The sequence below is a fragment of the Cupressus sempervirens genome, chromosome 9, assembly GCF_028749045.1.
Source record: "Cupressus sempervirens isolate cs-2001-9-10 chromosome 9, ASM2874904v1, whole genome shotgun sequence".
Taxonomy (NCBI): Eukaryota; Viridiplantae; Streptophyta; class Pinopsida; order Cupressales; family Cupressaceae; genus Cupressus; species Cupressus sempervirens.
Window position 1 is genome coordinate 640,737,361 of NC_143126.1, and position 9,648 is coordinate 640,747,008.

The 9,648-nt window shown below is 37.2% G+C and overlaps 1 pseudogene; it reads right to left on the reverse strand.

Annotated features, from left to right (window-relative positions):
• Positions 1 to 9,281, reverse strand: part of LOC149540363 (floricaula/leafy-like protein) — a 68,379-nt pseudogene extending 59,098 nt beyond the window's left edge.
• Between the last annotated feature and the right edge of the window lie 367 nt (positions 9,282 to 9,648).

A 9,648-nucleotide genomic window follows, 5' to 3' on the forward strand; every position in this document is an offset into this window, starting at 1 on the left:
AAATTCACAAAAATATGACACACTTAGGAAAGAATCACTACACCCCAAATGTGAGTACCAAAAGAATATATTATTGTAAAATAATTGTGACCCTGATTGCATATTACAATCCCGTATTTATAAGAAATCGTCTCCTCAATTTGTGTTGAGAGTGAGAGATATCTTCATGCAACCATATGCTTCTAATTTAATAAAACAAACTCATTATATACAAACAAACTATCTTACTAGTGCTTAGTTGGACTCAATCCATTGTTATATCATTAATTGGATGCATAAGCCCTTTACATGTCATAAAACAAAGAAATTATTGGAGAATAAGAAGAAGAGAGCCATGAGTTGATGTAGGAGTGTCTAAAAGTGTCAAAAATAGAAGTTCAACCTTCACTAGGCATCTGTTAGAATTAAACCCTATTAGAATACATTTCTAGTGCATGCAAAGCTCTATTTTTAGAACTAGTAGTTAACTATTAGCACACCTTTGGAAAGGTGCACCTCAAAAGAAGCACATCAGGTGCACCTACACACCTCTAACTCATCCAAAATTTCACTGAGTGTCAAAAATGAAATTCTGGCTACTGGGTTTTATTTCCCTTCATACCAAAGCTATGTCTAGGTGTTTTCCCTTGAATTTCTCTATTATCTCTGTTGGCGCTCAAAATTGCCTTCCCAATTTTGAGCACCATTGAAAAAATTAAGCCCTTAAATGCTTTTAAATTGCATATGTGCTTGGTTGTACCCGGCTATCCATTTGAGACCCCCAAGGTGCTTAATGCTTCTAGTACCTTTCATTCAGCATGCCTAAGTGCTTTGTGAAGTTAAATTGAGTTTCTGAGTCATTTGGCAAAGTCCTATTTCAGGCATTTATCAAATTTACAATTCTGCCCAAAGTGTCAAACAACGACAGGAGGCTGTGTTTGCATCTGAATATCTCGCACCCAGAAAGGTTTTGTGACTTTCCACTTTGAGAGTATCTAATATCCATACCTTTGAAACTATATTTCATATTTTGAGTCATTTCAAGTCCGTATGAATAGGTTTTGAATCCCTCAAAGTTGGTCAGTTACTATTTTCATGCTTTTGCACTTTGCACCTAATTATGGGAAGCCCTATTTGACGTGCAATAACTTTTGACCAGTTGACCCAAATGAGAAAATTCCTTTTGCATTGTATTTTAGACATCAGAGACTTGTTATGTTCCAAGTTTCAGCTTATGATGAATCTGTTTGATCAGTTTTCAAGCGTGATTCCAAACGCAATTTATAAGTTTTAACTAGTGTCAGTAATTGCAGATTGATTGTAACCCATGTTTGGGACGTCATATCTCCCGATCTGTGATAGGTGTGATCGAATGGTTGGGCTCCCTATTTTCTATACTGAAAGTACTTTAAGTGTGCTAGTTTGCAAGTTATGATGAATCCATTTGCACACTTTTCTAGATCAATTTCATTCGCAAAAAATGCTTTCTGTCAGCATGTCCAGTTTGCAAAATTCTGAGTAGCCCACTTTAACTTATCGCCATTTGCACCCTGTTATTTTTCATGAGCCTAAATCATAGATCTATAATGTCCTCATGACAAAGAATGAGTTTCCTAGTTTTCATTTTCCCATGTGCTAATTTGCCTAGTTTTCAAGGTCAATTCTGTTGAGATAATGGGTGTTGCACACATTGCATAATATTGTTATTTTATTATTTTATTTTATTATGTAATGTTGTGCCTAGATGGACATGCAACATGTAAAGATTCCCATGGAATATTCTTGATGAGTTGTATTGTAACATTGTGATAATATTTCATGTAATTATTTAATATTGGGGAAAAGAATTAAATGCCCAATATTAAATGTGGGGTCAGTGGGTTATGTAATACCACTTGGTGGTTTTGTGGGACTTGCTACTATATAAGCAGCCAGAAGGGTAGTTGTTGAATAGAGAAAAAAAGAGTGAAAAGGAGAAGACAAAAGGCAAGAGTCGAGCAGGACAAGGCTTGACAGGTTAGCCAAGGGAGCATTTGTGAAGGTTGAAAGCATGGCATGGGATGTGTGGATTCATGCTTGTTCACATAGTTTGCTCGGTTGTGGCTATGACCATGAAGGCTTCCATGGTTGTATGGCAATGGTATTTTTGCTGAATAATACATGATGATGGATGCTTTTGGAGGCTGGATTTTTTCCCTCAATGAGGGTTTCCCAGGGTATATATTGTGTCACATTTTGTGGGTATGTTTTCTATTCTCTTGCATGTGGATTTTAATTCCATGTTTATTTTAGATCTATTATGGGTTATGTGGAAACGGTTATATTCTTTGTTGCCAAGTTTCCTTACAAGTGGTATCAGAGCTATGGTTTTATTATTGTAACCCTAGATTGAATCCATGGGAATGCATGAGAGGATAAAAAAAAAAAGGGGCAAGATATATGAATGATTTATTGCAGATCTAAGGGTTTTGGATTTGCTGTTATGATGGGATGTTAAAAGATTTGGGCATGTGAAATTGTTGGACAAAAGAGTTTTTCGGATGTTTCATTTAAATGAGGGTTTTGGGGGGTAGCATGTAGAAATGACCTCCTAGGTAAAAATAGACCTCACCATTGGATCCGAGTCGATGTTTCCATAAATTTTGATATATAATATGCCCTAGTTTGGCCATGTTCAGAGGAAATGAAAGATTTTTTTGGTTTCAGCTCATGATCACTGTCAAATTTAATCCCATCGGAATTTTCGTCACTGAAAAAAAATAAAAATGAAAAATCGTACTAAAAATGGTAAAAAGACTGTCTTAGTAAAATGGCCATAACTTTCTCTCAGAATATCGGATTTCAGAGTTCTTATAGGTGTTGGAAAGCTAATTTAGAGCACTACAAGATGGTGTAGGTTTGGTTCTGTGATTTTGAAATTTTGTCAGGTTTTAAGAGCCCTAAAGTTAGATGTTGTTTATTTTGAGCACGGATTGGGGCATAACTTGGGCATACGGAGTCAGATTTTGGACTTCGAGTAGTCAACGAAAAGCTCTTGGAGAGCTCTACACATTGGTTCAGATTTGGTGCAGGTTTGGCATGATTTATTTGTTAATATATTGATCTGAATAGTTTATAGGTATATTTTGACTATGGTAACATTGTGAGTTTATGGCATTGGAGATTTAAGATTTGATGTTATTGTATACTCAGTTCATATTTCAGATTGGTCTCATGATGATATAGTTATCAGTGTTTGGTTTGGATATGCATGATGACTTGTTGGGTCTACAAGTTGTGCAGTGTTGTAAGCAGTCTATACTTACAGGTTGCATTTATAGCTTGGTTATGGGTTGTCTTTGCCCATTGATCTTTCATTATTGATGCATATTTGGATTAGTGGCTTGAATTTGGGTTGTCTATGCCCTAAGTCACATGATTTTACCTTCATGTAGAAGGGATGAGATGTTGTTACTAGGTACAGTCATGGTGGAGGATTGTGGTTGACTATCATATGCTGATAGTTTGGACACTTTGAGAGCCAGATGCTTAGTTTATGGATGTGATCATGGTGTCATGGATTTTGGCATGACATGATTGGTTATATAGGTACATCCTTGATGTTCATTAGCTTGGATTTCTGATTCAGTTATGGTGGTATATCTTCTTGGTTGAGGATCATGGTTATTTGGTTTCTTTTGAGAAGCTCATGATGTGCACTTTGAGTTCTTTGATAGTTTGATGCCTTGGTTGATTCTCATGGTTAGAGGATGGGTTTTCATCATGATGTCATGGATAGCTTGGATACATAGTTTAGTGGGAGCTTGTGACAGTGATGGGGTGACAGTGCAGGATTAGTTCCTAGTTTGCTTTATATCTTCTTGGTTTGGAGAGGATGGATTTTATGATGCCCTAGGTGACTTGGTACAATAGTTGAGTGGGAGTTTTTGGCATTGATATATTTATTGAGTTTTTGCAGATGTTAGAGGTTTTTCTTAGATCCTGTTGCTGCAGAAGCGTCTTTGACATTTGCATGGTGTACTTGTTATCTTCATGGTGCGTGAAGATGGTTAGATCTTGAGGACTCATGGAGTTCTTGGTTATCTTCATGGTGTATGGATATGGTTCTTCCTGGTATGTGGAGATGGTTTTCTTCATGGTGTGTGAAGATGGTTGCATCTTGAGGACTCACAGGGTTCTTGGAAAAGGTGTGGTTTATGCTTTTATTTGGCATGTTATCCTTGGTGTGAGGATGGTTTCTTTATTTCATGGTATACTCTTGATACACGTTTAGAGTTGTGACATGTTATAGTATGTTCATGTGGAGCATGTTATCTCTTTGGTTGAGATGGTAAGATCATGTTGTCATGTTTATGTTCCTAAGGCCATGGTTGAAACTTTGACATTGATCTTGGTTTAGTTTTTTGGTATTGAGTACACTGATCATAAGCTGGATACTTCATGATATTGCTATGTTGCATTTGGAGTTGGCATGGATTGATTGGTTACAGGTGCTCATGGATACTTAGAGACGGTGGTGATGCTGATTTCTCTTAGATTAGAGAAGTATTTGTTGGGACAATTGATGGTTTCAATAGGAAGTTTGAGGGGCAGTCACCTGATATGGACTTGAGAGGAAATTTTTCTTAGATGAGTCTTGGTTGGAGACTTGGGTATCTTGATGAGCATTCTCATTCCCCACTCTTGGTCTACTCGGCGGTTTGCTACTTGAGAGGTATAGCCCATTGTTTTTTCTCTTAGTTGCATTATATTTATGCTTTTCTTTCATGGATATGGATCTTGAGCTATGGTACATGAGTTAGTTCTGGAGGGTTCATTTGAGAGATGGTTTTATCATAGGTTATCTCTATGTGCATATGTTGTTATGTTGGTTGAGTTTGAGAGATGGTTTTATATTGGGCATTTTCCTTGGATTAGGAATGGTTATTCCTTGGTTTAGGAATGGGTTTATTGAGTTTGATCTTCTTGTGAGAGGCTTAAATCCATGATTAGTTATATGGTATGGTTTGGGTGTTGTTGAGGCTTCTTGTTGGGGTTTTATGGAGGAGATCATACTTGCACAGTTTACATCTAGAGGTGTGTGTAGAAGGACATGATACAGGTTATGATTTGCATGGTTTCTCTAGTCTTGGTTATCTTCTTGGATGTTCAGTTTTGCTTACACTAGATTTGAGATTGGTTGGAGATTGTGATCACTGATTTGTGCTCATGTTTTTCATGTGAGAGATGACATGGTTATTTCTTTATCTCTTTCCTTTGTTGGTTGTGGAGAATTTGGGAGACTATTGGAGACTTGTTATGAGAATTTTTTCTTGCAGGATATTAGTTTATGTATTGTGGATGTCCTTGATACTACATGGATTCACTTCTTTGAGATGTGTTGAGTGGATTGGTTATAGATTTGACATTATCTTTTGTAGTGGGAGCTCCTTGATGTATATGTGGTAGGTATTGCTCTTGAGGCTTGTGATTGCAGGTTATAGATTGGATATGTCGGTGATATAAGATTCACTTGTTATACCTTTGAGGTATGGATAGTTGGATGGGTTTGGCACTTTGCTGTGGGTGTTATTTCAGCTATGGATATTTTTTGACAACTACGGATACATGTGATTACCTTTGGATCAAGTTTTTTTTGTGCTTGGAATTTCAGTTGGTACATGATTTTATGATCTTCTAATGCGACAGGTTGGGTGGTTTTCTCTTTGGATGGCTTCTATGTATGTCCAGTGGCAGTGGCATAATAGGAGGTGAGATCATTCATGTTTGAGATGCTGGATACTTTGATTTTGTTGCGGGTACCAGGATAGAGCTCTTGGTGTATTTTGATCCATGATGGTGGATGTGCTGGGAGGGATTGTTCCCTTGTTCATTTATGTGGCTATGGATTGACCCTATGCAATGTATACAACAAGTGGGAGATTGTTGAGATAATGGGTGTTGCACAAATTACATAATATTGTTATTTTATTATTTTATTTTATTATGTAATGTTGTGCCTAGATGGACGTGCAACATGTAAAGATTCCCATGGAATATTCTTAATGAGTTGTATTATAACATTGTGATAATATTTCATGTAATTATTTAATATTGGGGAAAAGAATTAAATGCCCAATATTAAATGTGGGGTCAGTGGGTTAGGTAGCACATGGTTTTAGCACATGGTTTATGTAATACCACTTGGTGGTTTTGTGAGACTTGCTACTATATAAGTAGCCACAAGGGTAGTTGTTGAATAGAGAAAAAAAGAGTGGAAAGGAGAAGACAAAAGGCAAGAGTCGAGCAGGACAAGGCTTGACAGGTTAGCCAAGGGAGCATTTGTGAAGGTTGAAAGCATGGCATGGGATGTGTGGATTCATGCTTGTTCACATAGTTTTCTCGGTTGTGGCTATGGCCATGAAGGCTTCCATGGTTGTATGGCAATGGTATTTTTGCTGAATAATACATGATGATGGATGCTTTTGGAGGCTGGGTTTTTTCCCTCAATGAGGGTTTCCCAGGGTATATCTTGTGTCACATTTTGTGGGTATGTTTTCTATTCTCTTGCATGTGGATTTTAATTCCATGTTTATTTCAGATCTATTATGGGTTATGTGGAAATGGTTATATTCTTTTTTGCCAAGTTTCCTTAGAAATTTCGAGCCCAGTTTGTTGTTTTCTGACATGTTTGTTTGCAGATAAATCTGAGAAGGTGACTTTGAGGGTCAATATCGTTTGGCTCCAAATTCTTCATGAGATAGGATTTGACAGGCTAAAAATGTGTGGAGAAAAGATTCAATATGTCAGTTTTCAGATCCTGATCAGGTGTTCGGGTCAGTTTTTAAAGGCAGTCAAAAGACCCCCTAGCATCAAATTCATAGTTTGAAAAAGGTGGGTAAAAGAGTTTTTAATGATCCAATTAATGCTTGAAATCAATTCCAGTAAATATTAAAAGGTTAATAGATCAGTTTCAAGGTTTAGTCATTTGGAAACAAAATTTTTTTAGCCAGACCAACTTTGGGATCTGGCTAATTTTATCAGATTGATTGAACTCCTAAGAAGTGAAATTTTTTTTAGGGGGACTACACAAATTGTGGTTATTTCATATAAGAGCTTAATAATATTGATGTTGGAATCCTGTTCAGGAGGCAATTTTGGTGATGACATTAAAAGCCCTCTTTCAGGTAGTGTGATCGATTATTGAGTATCACCACAATACTCTTCTTAGTTGTCTTTGACAAGAGCTTTTGGATATACAATTTGAATGAAGCACCACATAATGAAGTTGTGATTACTGAGATGGAAGAGTTTTGCTTAAGGTTTGTAGCTCAATGAGGGATCACGTCTTCTGATGAAAAGCTTACAATGTTTATCTTGTGCCAAAGGTTTTAGAAGCTAGAAGATGGGGTAGTGTACAAAAAGATAAAGATATATAACAATTTAAGTATTTCTTTCCCATCCTTATTTAGAAAAGAAAAATCTAACAATAAGCACAAGTCATGATGTGTAAGTGACAATAATATGATCTACTATTCTAAGTTTTCAAGACTTGCATGGATAAATGGCTCTTCATTTTTCACCATGTAGTTACATTGGAAAGGGAACTGTCCACATATTCAGGTAATTGGGTAGTGCTCTATAGCATGGGTAAAGATATTGGTGCACTATTTAGGCAAATGGCATTTTTAAATGGCTGGCAATATGCGCAGTAGAGGAGGATCATGCCATAGCAGGAGAAGAAATTAGTTGAATATCCACATCAAAAAAGACAGAGAAGCCGCTCATTTCAAAACATAGCTGTCAAAGTGAGCAGCTGAAGAAGACAAGGAGCTCTGCCTATGCAAATAAGGAGCCATCTGTGCCATTATGAAATGGTCTCACACCAATCAAATTTTTAAAAAGAGCCACTCACCGCATATTCAGCAGGAGAGGCATCATCAGTGGAAGTTAGCGCAAGTAAGGAAGCAGCCTGTGCAACCAAAACGCAGCCACTCAACAGTCTAAGCCACACCTCAAACATGAAGGAAACACGCCAAAAGGAAGCCACATCAACATGAGAAGCCCACAGCTAAATCATGAAGAAGCCCACGCAGCAAATTAAGGGCAGAGTTTTCAGAAGAGATCTTCAACAAGAAAGTTTACGCAATAAAAACAGAGCACCCACTTAGCAAGGAGCAATTTTAGCAAAAGACATTTTCAGCAGAACAAGGGCTATTTTTATTGATCAATTTTCATCAAGGAAGCTATGGCATTTTCATGTTCAATATAAAAGAAGAGAGTTTAATATAAATATCCGTGATCAACATGAGCAATGATTGAGAAATTCTTGATGAGCTCGAGCGTGTATTAGCTTAGATCAATCGTATTATGTGAGTATGAGCAGAGGTCTGCACTAGTCATATGAAAAATGCCAAGTTTGAATAGAAAGGAGGTAGTTCATGCAAGTTGGAAGGTGGAACAAAGCACATTCTCCTACAGAGTGTGATATAGATGCGACCTATGGAAAGGACTCCCTCCACATTGTGAAGAACCTACAGCACGAAGAGAGAGCAATGAAGCTGATTAAATCAAAAGCAGGTTCAAACTTGAAGATGTTGCCCACGCTGGCTCAAAGTAGCAGCAAATCACAAACAGAGCAGGCATCAACAAAGAAGCACTTAAAATGTTTTATGCAAAGCCGCAGTTGAAGGAGCCACAACTAATAGATAGAGGGAATAATAAATTCCCTATAGTCCCACATTGTTCAAAAAAATGGAAGTTATGATGTTTAAATACAAACCATTACAAGATGTATAATGAATTGAAGCATGAGCTTTTTGAAGGAAAAGCCTACGTGGGTTCTGACCATGACAGATGGACGTAGTCGAAGTATAATTTCAAATGAAAATGCAGTCCAAGCAGGATGATGTCAGCAGGAAAGGCAACTAGAAAATGAAAGAATTTGGTGCCTCACCACTTTGCTAGCTGAAAAATTTCAAAAAATCCTTCTAGCGAGGTTGCCGAAAAATCTCCAAAATCTGGCAAGAGTTAGAATGCAAAGTGGGTCTCGCCTAGAGACAATGGCTAATTGGATGGTGACAAGTGGCAGAAATAGAGTGACTAGGTAATGATGTGGCAAGCGAATGTTAGGAGCACACCAGATTGTGCCATGTGGCACAACTGATGATCCTCATTACCTCGCTAAGGCGAACTTGCTCACTGATTAATATAGCGAAGTAGCGAGTGTGACATGGCATCCATGTACCGTGCTGATGTGGCACCAACCATGATGAGGTGGCATGCTGACGAGGCAAAATAGAGGGCCAATGAGATGATGCCATGTGGCAGTCAGTCAACCCTAAGTTGACCACAGATCTAAAGGCAAAGGAAAAAATAAAGAGTTTAAAATGTAATTTTTTGTCATTTTTCAAAGAAAGGAGGCACGTCAGATGTTTTAAAAAACCAAAAAGGCATTTAACCTAAAGTTTTAACTTTAGAGTAATTTAAATTTCTCAAAATTTAAATTTTAAAGATGTGTAGACCTGATAGTTACACCAGAGGAGTCATTTTCGAAATGATATTCTTGGAGTTTTTGATATCTAAAACTAGCACTCCAATATACTATTGGAACCGAAAAACTCTAAATTTTTTGAATATGAAGTTCATTTTTGCATAGATTTCCACTGGTACATGCTACAAGTCATTTTT